The 18963-nt window shown below is 42.0% G+C and overlaps 1 protein-coding gene across 7 annotated transcripts in view; it reads right to left on the reverse strand.

Moving 5' to 3' along the window:
- WSCD2 (WSC domain containing 2) overlaps positions 1–18963 on the reverse strand; it is a 1176783-nt gene that overhangs the window by 912067 nt on the left and 245753 nt on the right. For 4 of the 7 annotated variants that reach the window (XM_069214798.1, XM_069214803.1, XM_069214801.1 and 1 more), the window contains exon 2: positions 14777–14886. The gene's annotated coding sequence lies outside the window, so the exon portion shown is untranslated. Of the gene's footprint in view, positions 1–10144; positions 10308–14776; positions 14887–18963 lie in introns of all 7 variants that reach the window. The other 3 variants (XM_069214802.1, XM_069214797.1, XM_069214799.1) reach the window with 2 other exon arrangements.

Below are 18963 nucleotides of genomic sequence, written 5' to 3' on the forward strand. Positions count from 1 at the left end.
GTGGTGCCTACCGCATGACTTAAGGGGAAGGGCTGGAGGGGAATGGGCTATGGAGACAAGGTGAAAATAAAAAATAAAAAAACGCACTTACCTTGCCTCCGTCCCTGAAGCCCCTCTTGTTGCTCCTCTTGTGGTGTCCCAGCATTCACTGCTGGGACACCAGCACCTGCTCCCCAGCAATCCTGGTGCTGCTTTCATGTTAAATTTACCATGAAAGCAGCTCCAGGATTGGTCTGACAGGCTCAGACTGTCGCTCAGACACAGACCAGGAGTCTGTGCAGTTTCTCCAGTCCAGAGGTTCAACACAGCCGGGCTGGAGAAACCTAAGTGCGTTTGTGCATTTGGCCGGCCTCAGATACCTGGCCAAACACACATGCGCACTTAGGTGCACTCTCCCCTCATCCTTCCATGCACCTTCTGTGGCCTAGTCCCACCCCTCCCTGCACTGCTGGCTTTGCCAGAAGCAGAAAAATAAAACAATAGTACACTATTGTTTCATTTTTCTGCTTCTGGCTTAGCCAGTGGAGCAACGCTCCTTTGCCATAGCGAAGGAGCCGCCCCTGTCTGGACAGCTGCACATTCCTGCACTGGCTTCTGAAACAGTGTTAAAAGGGAGAGCTTCACTTTTGCTCCTGGGTTGATAGCTGATCAATGGTTTGCAACTGTATGTGCAGTCAGTGACATACATCACTTTCAGAATTACAAGTAGGAAGGAGACACTCCATTAATGCATCTCTGCAGATCAGATGGGCTGAGGGTGCTTTGTATTTTACCCATCAGCCTCCTTGCTCTGAATGGCTGGCCTCAACCTGAACAAAATTGTTTGAATTGCAATTACAGGACTTGGGGCCTCGATCCATTTGGCCTGAAAATAAATAAAAGATGAGAGGGCCGGGGTAGGGGGTACCCCGATCCCCTGGACTTTGTACGGGTGGGTCCTTGAGAGACCCCCTGGGTAAAATTAAAACAAAACATTTTATTTCTTGGGCATCTCAATCCTGCTGGCATCCGACAGATGACAGTGTGGATCTCTGGACTCCAGCAGGATTCTCACTGGATTGGGAAAATATTTTATTTAAAAGAGGGATTGTGTCTCTTGTGGTTCAGTGGGTTGGCCAGTCACAGTGGAATAGGCACAGGGCCTGACCAAAGGCCTCTGTGGTGGTGGGTTGGCTGGCAGCAGGTGGTTGGGCCATGCCCTGCAGCCAACTGTACACTGTAACTGCATACAGTTAAAGGCATCACACGTCAGGGGGGTAAGCATAGTTAGGTGTAATAAGAAAATCTCACTTTTTGGTGAAAATACAGAAATTCACTGAAAGAAACAAAAATTAAGGTATTGTTATGGTTAAATATGGTATAACATCTTACTTCATGTGAAAACATCTCTAAAAACTCAAGATAACATTTAAATGTTTAACTAATTTAATGAATTGAACATTAGTTCCAATAGGGTGGCATTTTAATATCTTGCCGCTATTGTTTTCTATGGGAGTTTGTTGTTCCAGTGGCTAGCCATGTGTGATCTTGACTTAGTCCATATCTGTGCTGGAGCACATGTAAGCCTGTTTTGACATTTTAGGGGTATAGTAACTGTAGAAGTGTAGTTTATGAATAGTAGTGGTCTTACTGTTTTGAGGGTGTGTGTTTCCTATTAGCATATCCCACCCAAACCCCTCCTTAATTTTTCTTTACTGAATGACTATTCTCCTTTTTCCCACCACCCTCCGTTTCTTCAACATTTACTACAAATGTGTGTTGAGGTGTTTGCCACTGTGGTGGAAATCTCTGCACAGAAAAATATGAGGCAGGAGCAGAGATCTCCAGCCAAAGTTTTGTGAATTGCATATTGTAGCGCTTGATTGGCAGGGCTGTTGTGCTACAAAATGCAATTTGTGATGCAAATGCAATATGATGGCTTAAACGTATGCTCGTCATATTTTTAACATGACATAACATTAATTTCATTATACGTTAGCACAATATAGGTTAATTTAACAGGGTCATATTACTTATTTCTCATATTTTGATTTCTCCTTTCATGTTGGCATCCGATCGTATTTATAGATGGCAGATTTACAGGCTTGATTTGATGCACCTTTCGATATTGGCTTTTTATCTACTTCGCATTTGGTAACTCTGTTGATAAGCAGAACCCTAAAACATTATTCTCCATAAATACAGCAATCTTCAGCTTTCTTCCTTGAACCTTTTATGGAACAGGACTAGAGGCAGCTATAAATGAGCCCACCCTCTGCGATGATGGCAGGGGTACTCTAGCAGCACCAGTAGGGTGTTGTTGTTTTTTTTGCCTTCAACCAGTTTCTAATTGCGACTCCTTTATTCTTTCACCTTTAGCAGAAATGGTCTAGTCAATGATCTGCTTTTACTGCATATTGTGAATAGATGCCCTGGGGTTTTCAGACCTGTCAGAACGCCTGCTTATTACTTCTAGCCCACTGTGCGCTATCGAAGAGTGAGCTATTGCTCAAACTGCGAGACGCTGGTGCAGTGCTCACCGCAGAACCGTAGTTACAGACAAAAGAGATTTCATATTGCGCCCTCGATTAATAATAGGTGAGCGAAATGTCTTAAAAGAACAAGATTTAATTTAAAGTCTGAAATGCAGGACACAGCAAGGCAACATCAACAAATTACAGCGTGCTACAGCAGAATGTCACTAAAACCTATGAGTGACATGAAAAACATTTAAAAAAGACATTTCATGAATAGCAAGAGACTTGGTGGTTTTAGTACTCTGGTAATTCACTCAGAAGATGATGAACAGTATGCTGAGAGAGAAATAAGGCATGCTAACCATTGATCAATGCTCTGAAAGGAAATCTTTTTGAATGTAGGAATGGCAGCAAATATTACCATTCAGTTTTTCAGGTAACAATCCAGCTACCAAAGATCAGGGGGAGAAATCACAGCGCACAGGCAATGTCCTCAACCCTAGAGAAGAACCATATAATCTCTTCTCCTGAAGATTCTACATAAACCTCTTTCATTTCAATGTAAACAACATGCACATTCGGGTTTCCACGTAGTTTCACTCCACGTAATCCTTTCGAGTTACCTAAAAAATTCACGAGATTCTGTGGAGTTCCACAAGTGGTGAAATTCAGGGGCATATTTATACTCTGCTTGCACCGGATTTGTGTCATTTTTTTTACGCGAATTTGGCGCAAACCTAACAGCATATTTATACTTTGACGTTAGACCCCACGAATGTCAAAATATATCAGTGTGTTTCTTTTTCTGGATGCGTGAAACCGCCTTGTGTTAATGACATGCAAGGTAGGCGTTCCCGTCCAAAAAATGACTTAAACACCCGTGTGCCATATTTATCCAACCGGGCAAAAATGGGGCACGGCTGGGAGGCGGAGCCGTAAAATGACATAAACCCCGATTTGCGGCAAAAATTAACGCCTGGGTCAGGGCAGGCGTTAAGGGACCTGTGGGTTCTTTTCCATGGTGGGAGACCATGGAAGCAGTCCACAGGTGCCCTCCCCTGCACCCAGGGACACCCCCTACCACCCTAGCCGACCCCTGGAGGACATCCATGGATGGGGGGGACCCATCCATGGTGAGTGCATGTAAGTGCAGGTAAGTATAATTTTGTATTTTTTCTGAGTGGCATAGGGGGGCCTAACTTGGGCCCCCCTACATTCCACTGTGCCCAATGGCCATGCCCAGGGGACAGAAGTCCCCTGGGCATGGCCATTGGGCAGGGGGGCATGACTCCTGTCTTTGCTAAGACAGGAGTCATTTCCATGGGGGTTGTGCATCAAAAAATGGCACAGGTCAGGTTGGAGCCAATATTTTTGACTCTAACCTGACTTGCACCATTCTTTGACGCACAACCCCCATTCTTCCCTACGCCTCCGCTGCCCAGTTTGAGTAATTTATTTTCAGGCAAGCCAGGCCGCTGTGCCGGCTAATGTAATTCCATAAATAAGGCGACCGGCTGGCGCGTTGGAATGGCGTTAGCCGGCAGTAAACATTTTGACGAAAATCTGCCCTGGCGCTGATTTGCGTCAAAAAGTAAAAATATGGGCCTCAATGTGTAGCACTGCTCGCACTGATTTTTAGCCCCAGGAACTTGTCCCGCACTTGGCGGAAAAGCCACCCAGGGGTGCACCAGAGGGTGCTGCTTCTTTCTGCCACTCGAGTAGATTTTCAACTCGAGTGGCAGCTTTCTCAAAGTGAATGACAGCTTTCTCAATACGAGCAGTAGCGACCTGCCATGACCGCCACCATTGAGAAATCTGACTGGGAGGTGATCTAGTGCTCAATTTTCTTGCTCGCTCTCACCAACGTGGTTAGTGAGCCGTGCGTGAGAAAAAACTCCACCACATAGCGATTGTCTGAGGTTTTCCAGAACTCTGTGCTCAAAACAGAGCACATAGTCGGCAAAACTCAGCGAACTCCGCTGGAGGAACAGAGTTTACTGCCCACCCCTAATTAGGATTCAGACAAAGGCCCTCATTACGACCCTGGTGGTCCAAATACTGTCAGGGCTGCGGTGGCGATCTCATGGCCGACGGGCCGGTGGTTAAGACCTCCAAATTAAGAGTTCAGCGGTTTGGTCGAAGCCAAACATGGATACTCTGCCCGTCCTGCATCTTTTCCGTGGATGCCCTTATACATCTAGCATTTTTACAATGCAGAAGACCACTAGCATTTCTCTGACGGTCACACAACCAGAAAAAGCTGAGGGTCTCTCACACACATCTACATACACACACCCACATACTCCCACACACAAACACACCCCCACTCACCCATGCACTCGTGTCATACACCCCCATTCACACTAACATACATACACAAACACCACACTCACAAACACATTCACTCCCCCCTCCCGCAGTGTATACATATGTTCACACCCCACCCCCCCAGAGAATACATACGTTCACACCCCTCTCCCCAGCACATACATACATTACCACCCCACACTTCTGCACCGCATACACGCACTCTCCCTGTTCATTCACACAAACATGCACCCATTCCCCCGTCCACTCACAGAAACACTCACCCCCGCGCATTTACATGCACATTCACACACATATATGCACTCACCCCTTCCATCCACTCAATCACATTCACACACTCAATCGCTCACACCCGCACTCACACACTCACCCACCTCCCGATCCACACTCACTCACTCACCTCCCACCCCATTTGCAACTACTCACACACCCCGCCCCCCTCACCCTGTCCACAATTACTCACACACGCAGACACGCACACAAACCACCCTCCGCTGTCGGACCATCCACTTACCTTGTCCATCAAGGAGGTAGTCTGGGAGGGTCTTTTGGCTCCCGTGGCTTCTATGGTATTACGAAAACACCGCCGAAGTCGTAATGAGGGTCAAAGTTTCAACCTTGTTTAATCCTTACATTAATGACTTGCCAAAATTATTAGAGGAATAATGATGATGATAAAAAAGCATAAAAAAGGACATGAGAAACATCTTAATCTCTTGGAGGAAAAGCAGAGGTAAACTTGGAATGGACTGCAATTATGATTTTCCAGAAAACAATTATTAAAACTATATTCAAATTTGTTGGTAATGGCACAGACGTAAAGCTAGCCACAGTATACCTAATGGGAGCTCATAATAGGCATATTCAGAAGATTTAAACTAGCAATAATAATTTATCATAGACCTAGGCCTCTCTGCAACGGTTCCTACATAATCCTATCACAGGGGACCACAAACAGGGGTAGTCATAAATGTTTAGTAGGTGATTTCCTACCCTCTATATAGTTAAAGACTTACTTCTGTCAAGTAGGAGTAAATCTTTATTCATGGTGGGAAGGGAACTCTTATGATTTAGAGGTATATGCATGAGAGGGTATTATCAATGGGGAAAATATCCCTGTGGAGATGCAAAGAAAAGAAAGGTTAGCAAATGTAAATAAATAAATGTATGAGTTACATTTAAATAAGTATACAAGCACACCTCTTACATTTACAAAAATGTAAATGTTTATGTACTAAAATACTTATGGAGGAGTGCTATAGCTTTCTAGGAGTGCTTGTTGAATTTTTTAAGAATTTAAAACATTTTCTCCAAATCTATGCATTTACATGTAGGAATATGTTTCCTACTATTAGGTAATGAGTGAGCAGAAGGGGTTTAAAAGAAAAACGAAAGAATGCCATTTTTTTTTTATTCTTATAAATCTAGTATGGTGCAACAGGTCACATTGTGTGTACTTTACAGCGAGTGCAATGTTTCCCAAAAACAGTGAAGGACTATTCATATTAGCATTTAGAAATACAATTCTTCAGTGGTTGTTAAATCATGTTTCTATGACCCCTAAATTCCCATCAAGTTGGCAGTCATCCTATATAAGAAGCTGTTGAGAGGCATTATAAAAACTAATGGCCTTATTTAGGATTGTCAAATTAGATACTCAAGAACGTGGAGAATATCCTGTTTGCTGTATTATGTTAGGGAAAAAGTAACCCTTGCCATACATTTTAAGGGTGCTGCAAGCCACCAATGTGTTCCATAATCACATTGAGGAACGAGGCAGAGGCCAAAGTCAGAGTTTATGGAACTCTGAGGTGACTCTCAATACCCTTATCATGTATGCCAGATGGCTCTTTATCCCATATAATTCACACCATCACCTTTCCTACAAACTACTTAAGACCTTGGTGTGAAGCTCTTTCATGTGAAAGAGTAAGCATGTTTGAAAACATGAAGAATAAAAATAAAATCTCTAGTGTAAAATTAAACACATCAAAAATCTGTTGGATATTTGTTGCAAACATATATTAGAAAAAGTTCAATACAAATCTGTTAAAAACAAAAAGCTGCAGTAGCTCGAAACGTGTAGAAACATGCTGAAAGAATCTAGATATTCTCTATCTAAGGAGTGCAAAAAATAAACATATTCTCTCTGCTTGTCATTGTAAGCTGTTAAAATAGAGCAGAAGAAAGAAAAGCAACATTCTGCTGTATTAATTGTGCTCCATGATCTGACCTGCCTTTCACTTCGGCTGCTGGTTCTTGCAGCAGGCATTGTGAAGTCAGAACTCGGCTGTAATAACCTTATAATAGTTGATTTCTGATGTCTTTTCTTTATAATTGGAGACTTGGTGTGTCACAATTCCCAAATTATAAAGAAATTAGTGACTGCTATTCACCCAATCCCATGCATTATAAGTGCGTTACAACCTATTATACAGTGGTCGGGATATCTGCCAAGTTTTGAAGGAGTGTTCTGTCAACCAAAACTCTACCTTAGGCCCTAAAGTTGTTAAATGCAATTTATAAGTGAATGAAGGTCCTTGTTACCAACTTTACAGCAGAAAAGAAATTAAACAACTGGAAAATCTGCAGCAAGGATCCCTTATCCCTCTAGAACTCAAAGCCTTGAAACTAGATTCTTGTCAGCCACTGTCACCATTCTAAAAGTGTTAGCAACCTGGAAAGAGGCACCACATACAGGCAGATTTTAGTTTTTAAATTTGTTGAAGAAACCAAAGTGTGTTTCTTTTCTTGAATTGTAGGTGGTTGCCAAAATGAAAGGTTTAACTAAAGACGTTTCATAGTTTGATATTCAGTGTCAAGAAATATCTTGCACTCCTTTTTAGCAAGTAGATCGTTTTGGATGGGCACTTACCTAGCTTGCCATGCTTTGGAGATACAGGAGGTATATCATAGCTATCCTATAGAAAGCTAAGTTTGATGTTGTAATTTACTTTATGAACACGTTTTAATTTATTGAGGAGTTGGTAAACATTCTCATCCTACCGAGGCCTCAGTTCTATTTGGAATGTAGGTACAAAATGTAAGGGGGATAGAACTTTTTAATGGAAACAAAGCCTTGAAAGACTCTTGCCAGGCCAAGATTCTGACATGTAATCTTTGTCTTTCACATAAGGATCAGAAAGATCAGGGTTTCACAATTCCTTCTTTCCATTTAAATTTACTTGTAGGCTTCTAATTTTTCTCTAAACTGACTTCATCTTAGTTGGACTTCTGGGATGCCAATATGCAAAGCATAACCATAATAGTATCTATAAAAACATGATGAGGGCAATAATAAGACACAATATTCAAAGACGAAAACAGCCATGTCCGATAATAGTGCCAAAGTAATATCATTTCCCAAAATGAAGCATGTCACAATCTGCAGAAATGTGTCCGAGCACTGACCTATTATTTTGAGCCAAAGGTATATTTTGTGATTCGTACCATTATTCACAACATGCTTTGCTCTTCCACATTCAATTTAGGTGCTCAAAAAGTGCTATCATTAGGCACAGACAGCGGAACCTGATCCACAGATTAAAGATATGTTGCTCTTATCACCCACAAATAAAACATCTTTAAAACATTTGGACTGTCTGATAAAATGTAATGAACTCCTTGTGTAATACTTTTTCATGATGCATAAAGTAGTGCCAAAACCATCATAAGGTACAAAAGCCCCTTTGTGAATTTTTTTCATCTTATAAAAGGACTTCACCAGTTACTGACCACAGAGGTGGGGAGGTGGTAACTGATTTGCCACAGGGGAACTGTGCCCATGGGACAGCTTCCACTTGGGAATCATGTGAGTGGCCTTGGGGTTAGAAAGACATTGTCTAGGGAAAAACTAGTTCCCCACAATGTCTTGGAAAAGGGGAAATATTTTTGAAAGTAGCACATGTTTCTTTAATGGGCACAGACTGCTTTACAAATTTTTGCCAGTTTATGAATACAAATGTGGGGACTGAGGTCTGCTGTCCTTTATAGACCTAAACCATACATTTTCAGGCAATCATGGGGGATTCCAAATGGTGACCTACCTGATTAATATGAAGAATACAAAAAAGTGATGGGTATAATGTTTTAATGAATCCCAACCACTGGTAATTACTCTCGCCATATCTAGTCTACCATTGTTTTGCTCACCAGGCCACCACAGACTAGGCCCATATGCAAATCAGCCTTCATCCTGCTCCAGCAGGAGATAAGTGTTCATTCTCATTACAGAAAAAGATGATGGGTGGTGCTTTCATAATAATAATCATAATAATAATAAGACTAGTAGTAATAATAATAATGTTGGAAATTACATTATCATCTTTTGATTGGCATTACCTGAGATTTTTTTCTTCTTTTTCTGAACCTGTTTTCTGGTCCTAGGAATTAACACACTTCTAACCAACAGTAAAATGCTTGTGTTCTCCTTCACAAATATGGTACATTAGTGATAATCATTAAAAAGAAGACCAATTTTCTTTATTCTTCCATATTTAGAAATAAATACAGACAGGAAGATGGAGGGGTTTTTGTCTGTATAATAATCAGTAAAAATTTAAAATAGTGAGCTTTACTTATAGGTCACTGCTAAGGGATGATCTAAATTCTCATGTTTTAAATTATTCATTTTACTTTCATTTAGACAGTTTTATAAAGCATGAACCATGGGTATCAAATCACTGTACATTAAAAAACCCTTTCTGTTTAATGGCATTTATTATCAGCTATCACAAGCAAACCTGTTTCATGACATTCAACATAAATGCAACAAAAGAAATCAGCCTATTAGGATAGGTTAAACATTTCCCTGACATCCCTTCCATTGCCATGCTAGTACGCTCCTGCATAGATAGCTGAGTCACTACAAGAAAGTACCCTGAGACTGAACAGAGAATAGTAGGTAGAGCAAGAATATCTGTCTTTTCAATTAACCAACCTACTACAGGCAAGGCTAGGCACACCGACCCACCTGCTCATTGCCAGGATAATCTAATGGGTGATAGTGTGTTTTACAAATACACATAACATAACATAGTCTAGACCCATATGTTAGGAACCTGTCTTGTAAAAGTCTTTTGACCTCTCTCTTGAAGACAGATGTTGATGCATTAGACTTGATCTCCAAAAGGAGGGAATTTTGTATTCTGGGGCAGATATGGAGAAGGTGCGTGGGTACGTCTTCTTTGTCCTGAATGTGGGAGGTTCTAGCAGTAGTGAGTCCCAAAGTGGTTACCCCTTCAGTCCTGGCCCTTGGTGCTGGTGTTAAAGAGGCCCAGATAGCCACAGTCCAAATGTTGGAACTTCGAAACGTTTTGGCAAAAAACTGGTCTAAGAACTGAGAGAAGATTGGGACCAACCTGCTCATCTATCTACCCAAGGTGCATTCCCAGTCAGCCTGACTTCACAGCAGCTCCCACAACGTTTTTTGAAACAGCAGCAAATCTTGTTCAGCAGTCCTTCACAGAAGGGGTATCCATCCTTGTGGAACTCTCATCGGCTACAGCCTCCAGCTTCATCCTGCTGAAAATGATGTAGAAATCTTCACTGTAACTTCATCCAATGTCTCCCCAACAATGACTCCACCTCCCTAGTCACCACTTGCAGCCTTGCCCTGCTGAACTTTATCTTCTCAAGCAGGTTTTTGTCAACTTTCTTCTAAGTCCAAAGGTAAGCACCAACTGAGTCCAATCCACTTTTTTGTATTGGCATCATGCTACACCACAGTCAGCCATATTTTCTGACTTCGACCCAGTTTCATGTAACCAGATGTCTGTGGTTGTCGCTTTGGTTTTTAGGTGCTAGCTTTACTTTAAACTCTAAAATTCATAACCCTGGTTCTACTAATTGGACTTTTTAGTGTGAAGTAATTTGTTAACATTTAATTTATTTTTCTAAATTTAAGTGGGATTTTTCTTGTGTTGTGTTTTCACTCTATTACTGTTGATGTGCTGCTTAAATATTTTACATGTTGCCTCTAAGTTAAGCCTGGCTGCTTTTGTGCCAAGCTACCAGAAGGTTAAGCGCAGGTTCATTTAGTGACTTTTGTGGTTCACCCCTGACAGTGACTGTAGATGTTGCTTGAGCAGGATGAACACCCCACTCAACCAACAATCCCATTTCTCATATATGTGAAGATTTAAAAGTGTGGAGGATATAGTGGAACCTGCAGCTTTTGTTTTATCATCAGACACATTAGATAGTGGGTCTCCCAGTCTGATTTGCTGCAAGGATTGTATAGAGAAAATATGAAACATTTGAGAAAGTTGCCTGAAAGTCCCATTCTGAGTTCAAGTAGTTCCAGAAGTTATTAATGATTGATTGTGTCGAACACTAAGAATAGGTCAAGGAGGCTGAAACAACATGAGTCAATCTGTTCCTTTATTGTGAGTGTGTTGTCCATGATGTCTAGAATTACTGAATTTATGCTGTGGATAGGATTTAAACCTGATAGTAACTTAGCAAGTATGTTGAATTATTCAATATGTTGGAATAATTGATTGTGAACACATTTTTCTGATTACCATTAATAAGTGATAAATTCAGTTTTGGAGAAGCTAGAACAGTGGTTGAACGACTCATTTCAATAGTAATTGAAAATCCTCCTTAGTAGTAATGATGGATTTTATGTTACTATTTTGGACATTACACTTTTAAAAAGTTGTCATTTTCCTGCCTAAAACCAAAAGGCTTTTCTGCCAGTGTATAGATGTCACTTTCCCACTGATGGCTCCTCTGTGGTAAGATGTGTATTGCTCCTAGACAGTGGTAAAATGGCCCTGAGAGATAAGATGGGGACTCTGCCCTTGAGAGGATGACTTTGGGGGTCTATGCCCAACCCTTTCCTGAGCATCCAATGATGCCTACCTTGTCACAGGGAGATGAAGCTCACAATCAGTCCTGCATCCCCTTTCTTTCTCTGGTCAGCATAATACCAAATGCAGGGTGGTAGAGGTACTCACCAGAACTGGAGTAGGGGATCGACAAAGTCTTTCCATCCACTCACAGGTTGGAATTGGGGCATAAAATGGGCTCCACATACCTCTCCTCACAACATTTCTCAATCCTTAAAGAACAGAAAGACTGCTTGGCTGTCTGAGACCTGAAGTAAGACTAGACCTCCCTGCCTTGAACCCAGAACACCAGAAGTGACTCCAAGGGTGAGTTGGCTAAACACTTTTCTTTGAGCTACATGGACACAACAAGCTTCAGAGGCCCTTACCCTGCCACTGTCCAGCTGATCATTTCTAACTGGTCCTGTCCTGAACCATGCTGCTGGCCTTTATTGGAGTGATCCCTCAACCCCAAGTGATGTCCCCGAGGTCTGGATCCTCGGGGAGTTAGAGTGTACTTCTTCCTTCCAAACTGCAAGAAGTGGGACTTAGTAACTTTTTGCCAACTTTCTGTCTGGAGAACCGTCATAAGCTGGGACCATCATCAAAGCCTCTGCCATTGATGTAAAATTGTCGGTCAGGCTCTACTCGCTTCTTTGCCTTGTTAAAGGAGATCTCAATTCTAGAAAAGTGTTTCAGTCCAAACATACAGAGTTTATCAGGACCAAAGCCGAGCAGCTACCCTTTGAGGTCTTCCGGGGGACAAACTTTGACTTCACCAACTCTGAGCTTTCCTGCCATAATCGGCAAAGACACCGGGACCTCACTCTTCCAGCAGGATGAGCCTGGTCCCTGTATCCGACACCTTCTCCATGGCAGACAGCCTTAAGTTTTGACTTTGACCTGGACTAGCACAATCAGATAACCACATTTGTGTTTGTGCTTTTTGGAGCTACTTTTAATTTAAACTTTAAAAATTCAGATACTCAGTTCTACCTATTGGAGTTTTGTTATTTCTGGTGCCATTTGATTTATTAAAAAGTACTCTATTTTTCTAAATTTGCTTGGTACTTTTCTTGCATTCTAGTTTTACTTTCTTACTTTTTGAGTACTACATAAATATTTACACATTGCCTCTAATTTAAGCCTGCATGCATTATACCATGCTACTCATAGGTTAAGATTAGGTTTATTTAGTGACTTTAGTGATTTACCCTTAGAAGGATTGTGATTATTACTTTAGGTGGTGTCTCAGCCCCCTCTACAAATACTAACACTTTTTACAAATACTAATGATTTGCTTTATATCACACACATTCCAGTTCCTATCATCCTCTGTAAGCAAATTATTTGGATCTTTCAAAGATGTTAGACCCTTTTAGTGATCTTGAAGTCTTAAGGTGGCTAATCTAAAAATGTGACACTTAAATACTTACAATTTTAAGAAATGCTTAAAAATCGAATATAATAAAAACTATCTGTGTGAAATTTTGGTTGATGTTTTACACAAACTAGTTAAGAAATACAAATATTTATGGAGCTGGATTTTGATTCTATGCTATGAGACTATGGCAAGGTTATTTGATAAATGAGATAAGGAAATTGGTGAAGAAAAGTGGCAGCACAATAAGTTGACAACAGCATTGTCAAAGGTAAAATAGAAAACCTATTTTAACTCGCAGGCACACTCCCTTGTTCATGGTACCAATTTGCTTACTTGGGCTAGCATCACACAAATAATATCCATGAATGACAGACGATCTGTGTGTACAAATTGCAAAATTATAGATGTGACAAAACAAACATTTGACTCAATATTTCAAAGTGACATTTTCTATATAAGCACCAATCAAAGTATAGTGATATCTAACGTTTCAGGTACTTAAATACACTCGAGTATGTTACCTCTAAGAGAGCAATGTAAACTAAAAACCATAATATCTTTTCAGGCAAGGATCACCAAGTCCTTTTCGTCTGTTCTTTGAGTTTTATAGTGCACAACTTGTCACTGATATTAATTCTAGTATAATTAAGAGTATGCAAAGCTTTTTCTAGCGCGAGACTAATTGTAGATCTGAATGACAATCCTGGAAATTAGCTATTATGAACTCAAGAAGAATGTTTTACCCAAACCAAATGTGAATATTAAAAAGCATTATTTGTTTTTTTTACACTATGACCATAATTATTAGTGGGTGGTGGTCTTTTGACTCCTGTTTGCACAAAGTCAGAATTCTGAGTTATATAGTATAGTAATTATCAGATGTGTTAAATGCATCATATTTCATTAAAATTCGGCAGGTCAAACATGATAAAATTTGACAGGGGAAAACAATATGGCATTTGTGTAACATGCGGAGTTTGGTGCAGTGAATATTATATTGCACTTTACTCCTCAAAAATTCAGAACACTTGCTATTTTGCATACCCAATATATTACAAACAAGAGGGTAACACATTCTATCAGTATAATAGCACTTATTCCACCAAGCACACTAACAGAATCATATACAATTGTTTTTTTATTAAATTCAATTTGTTTGAATATTTTTCATCTTTTTTTAAGATTGTTTTCAAGCATTTACTTATATGTGTTGTGAGCCTATTTATTGTTAAAACAAATCTTGTTTGTGCCATTTAGATATGGTCAAAACTTCGAAAACCCCAGGCACTGAATTGCACTTCAATGTTGATTTAAATTTCAAAGAAACTCACCTGGTTCGATTTTGAGTAAAATAAATCATCCTGCCTTATTTTCACGTTTTATAATGCCTTATAACCCAGGAATAAATAAATAAATGAAGGGCTGTAGGATTGTTTAGTAAACAAGGTCCAGTTTGTCACAAGCTCGATGTTGTCATGACACATGCATTACTAAATAACAAAATTTGTTGGCAAGACCACCATAAACCAAGAAAATGGGAGGTCTAAAATGTGAAATTACACGTTGGTCACAATTAAGGATGAATAATGTACCATACGGACAATGTAGATTGTGATAGGTTCCTCTCGACCTCCACATAGCAGTATGCTTGCAGTGAAAAGAATGTCTAAAAGTTGGGCCTTCCTGTAATTATAGAATATTGTTATAGCGCTTTTGAAAATCCCCAATTACTTACATACTTTGGTGTGATAAAGATTTTAATCAATGTAACTTACCTTTTCTTATGATGATGTGTGAGGTCAAGCTGTGAAAACCACTTGAGACTGAAGATTGTGAACATGAAGCATCAAATATACCCAATCACTCTGCCATAACATGCTTGTATCTGCAAATAAAGTAAAAAGAAGCATGAGAAGACATTGCCATCAGAGTGAAGGATAAAATATGCTCACAGAGAGATGGAATGTTTTAGTTACTTGCAGGAGCACATGCACACCTGAAGACAAATCCTTGAAAGTTCTCAGAAGTGAACAAAAAACACACCTTTAACATTTTGCAAACTGATAGGTGATTAGGCCAATGACAGAAGGAAAGAAATTTCAGAGAGGGTTATCTAGATACCAAAAGCATGACCTCTGGTCAAAATCTTATGATCGGGATACCCTTGAAGAAAACAGTAGCCTGAAGAGATAATTCCCAGGGGATAAATAGTTTTTGAAATTGCTGGCCAGGAAATGTGGTTCTCTGACAGTGAGGTGTAGAGCTTTCAAGTTGCTGCCAGGTGTACAGGTAGGCATTGGAACTTGGTGAGCACAGTAGGCATGTGGACGTAGCAGCATATGACAAACATTCCACACATTGAACGTATGCTAACAACACACACAACCTCTGCATCATGGTGCAAAGTCCGTGTATGTCACTAGGCACCAGGCCATTTTTTAATAAATAGGGCTCTTTACTGTTTTCTCTTTCTTTCAAAATGCAGCAACAAACTTTGGAGCTGTGTTGCAGTAAAAAAAAAAAAAAATCTATCTCCCGGCATTCTGAAAAGTGAGGCCGGTTGAGGAAAAGCCCCCAGTCACTCAGGCTTGGCACCTGGAGTCCAGAGTAATTTATCACCACAGATTAGTATCTCCACCTTAAGCAAGCTCCATTTAAAATATGAGAAGGTGTGCCTCTATCATTTTCCCTCAGATCCCAAGAATGCAAAGTAAGATCTTCATTGATCAAGAATACCAGAAATAACAACGTGCATATTTTCACAAAGGATGGAAAACATTCACATCTCGTTGCGTACAGAAGAAAACAACATCTCTAAGAATTGGCCCCTAAGAGTGTAATATTTTCCCAAAAATAGCATTAACAAATGCCTTAAAGCCATTAATTGAAACGTGTTTGTGGTAAAATGTTGTCAGAATTCACCTTCCAACAGCATCATGTCGAGAGTTGTGGCCAGAAATCATTGTGACCATGCACGGGAGAGGTTAATTATTCAAAGTTTAGCATACCGAAATGGTAAGTATTAAAAACGCCTTCGAGCTACTGCAGGAAGGCATCCCATTGTCTTCCTTTAATGTGTTTGCTTTTTACACTATTAGTTGGAATGGTGATCTTTAAAGCATGACTTGAATGACTCTAATTGTGCCATCTGCAATACATCCCATTCTATCGAAGATTGCAGAGATGTAGGGCAAAATGGTGTATTTGCATGCTCGTTTCCTTAATTTCTTTTTTCTAATCTTCCTGTAAAGATCATTTGCTAACTGTTTGGCTGCTAGGTAAATGTTTGCAAGCAAAACAATGATTGTTCCCTGTGATTTGTGTAAATTCTAATGAGCATTTAATAAGATGCACAACACCCCATAAGTGCTTGGTAAGGCAAATGGCATAACAGTTAGTTGCACTCCACGCAGTTGCTAGGGGTAACAGAGGAGCATTGCAACTCGTTTCCCTCTGTAAAGCACTCTCTTAGCTGTGAAAAAGTGAGAGAAATGTAAAAACAACGCTGAGCAGACCTCTGAAATAGCCCCATCGGAATAGTTTCGTTTCTTTAGCTGGAATCTCTTCCAAATGGTATATAATTGATGTTCACAATTAGAAAATGCTGCAGTGATGTGTTAAAATCCACAGAAACGTGAGTTCATAGCCCTGAATTTGTTACAAGCTGTGCAGGAATTCAGTCCTGTTATTTGTTTACTTTGTGGAATTTGGCCTTGCTTGATATTGAGAAAAACAAAACTACAAGTAAAGGAAAGCAAAAAAATAAAACCAGGACTGAACAAAACGTTCACGCCTGATGTACAAGTACTAGAATGCTTTGTGTGCCATATTGCAGTAAAATGACACTTAACTGTAGGAACAGCATAAGACTGGCATATGCTCCCTTGTCATGTGTGACATCCTAGGCAGCATAGGTTCTTTTTCAGAAAACGCATTTTGCATGCTGGGATTTTTGCATTCATACGTTCATACGCCGTTGAACTTTGGGACCTCCTGGACTCCACAGCCCCGGACGTCGCCTTCATCACGGAGACATGGATGAACGCCTCCTCTGCTCCAGACATCGCTACCGCCATCCCCGAAGGCTACAAGATCTCCAGAAAAGACCGCACCAACCAAGTAGGAGGAGGTGTCGCCATCATCTTCAAAGACTCCATCAGCGTCACCACCTCCACCGAAGACCCCCCCCTCGCCGCTGAACACCTGCATTTTCAGATTCGCACCGACCCAAGGACCACCCTCAGAGGATCCCTCGTCTACCGTCCTCCCGGACCTCGCGCCTCTTTCAGCGACGCCATCGCCGACTTCATCTCCCCGCACGCCCTCGCCTCACCGGACTACATCCTCCTAGGCGACCTCAACTTCCATCTGGAACAAAACAACGACCCCAACACCACCACCCTGCTCGACAACCTCGCCAACCTCGGCCTCAAACAACTGGTGAACACCGCCACCCACATCGCCGGACACACGCTCGACCCTATCTTCTCCGCCAGCAAACACGTCTTCTTCAGCCACACCTCTGCCCTGCACTGGACCGACCACAGCTGCGTCCACTTCACATTCCGACGCGAGACCTCCCACCTCCGCACTCAACCCATCCCTCGTCGACAGTGGAACAAGATCCCTGAAGAGCAACTCTTCTCCGCTCTCGCCGCCAACCAACCCACCCTCACCACCGACCCCAACGACGCAGCTCTCAACCTCACAAACTGGATCTCCAACTGCGCTGACAACCTTGCTCCCCTCAAACGCACGCATCGACAGACCAACACCAAAAAACCTCTCTGGTTCTCTGACACCCTCAAAGAATCAAAGAAAACTTGTCGTGCCCTTGAGAAGGCCTGGCGCAAGGACCACACCGCTGACAACATGACCGCCCTCAAGAACGCTACACGCGAACACCACCACCTGATCCGCACTGCCAAAAGGAACTTTTTCACCGACAGACTAGACAAAAACAGCCACAACAGCAGAGAACTCTTCAGCATCGTCAAAGAGTTCTCCAACCCCAGCGCCAGCGCCAACGCCGTCACGCCCTCACAGGATTTGTGCGAATCCCTCGCCACTTTCTTCCATCGCAAGATCAGCGACCTCCACGACAGCTTCGGACACCAGACCCAACCATACACCACTGAACCCGCTTCCCCGGACATCACCCTCAACAACTGGACCCACATCAACACGGAAGAAACCAAATCCATCATGAACTCTATCCACTCCGGCGCCCCTTCGGACCCCTGCCCGCACTTCATCTTTAACAAAGCCGACGACATCATCGCCCCGCACCTCCAGACCGTCATCAACTCTTCTTTTTCTTCTGCTACCTTCCCCGAATGCTGGAAGCACGCTGAAGTCAACGCCCTACTAAAGAAACCTACGGCTGACCCAAGCGACCTGAAAAACTTCCGCCCCATCTCTCTTCTACCTTTCCCAGCCAAGGTAATAGAAAAGACCGTCAACAAACAGCTGACCACCTTCCTGGAAGACAACAACCTGCTCGACCCTTCACAAACCGGATTCCGAACCAACCACAGCACGGAAACCGCCCTCATCTCAGTCACAGACGACATCAGAACCCTGATGGACAACGGTGAAACAGTCGCCCTCATTCTCCTCGACCTCTCGGCTGCCTTTGACACCGTCTGTCACCGCACCCTAATCACCCGCCTACGCTCCACCGGGATCCAAGGCCAGGCCCTGGACTGGATCGCCTCCTTCCTCGCTAACCGCTCCCAAAGAGTTTACCTCCCTCCGTTTCGCTCAGAACCCACCAAGATCATCTGCGGCGTACCTCAAGGCTCATCGCTCAGCCCGACACTCTTCAATGTCTACATGAGCCCCCTCGCCGACATCGTACGCAAGCACGACATCATCATCACCTCCTACGCCGACGACACCCAACTTGTACTCTCCCTCACCAAGGACCCCGCCAGCGCCAAGACCAACCTACAAGAGGGTA

The sequence above is a fragment of the Pleurodeles waltl genome, chromosome 11 (genome assembly GCF_031143425.1).
Source record: "Pleurodeles waltl isolate 20211129_DDA chromosome 11, aPleWal1.hap1.20221129, whole genome shotgun sequence".
NCBI classification, from domain to species: Eukaryota; Metazoa; Chordata; class Amphibia; order Caudata; family Salamandridae; genus Pleurodeles; species Pleurodeles waltl.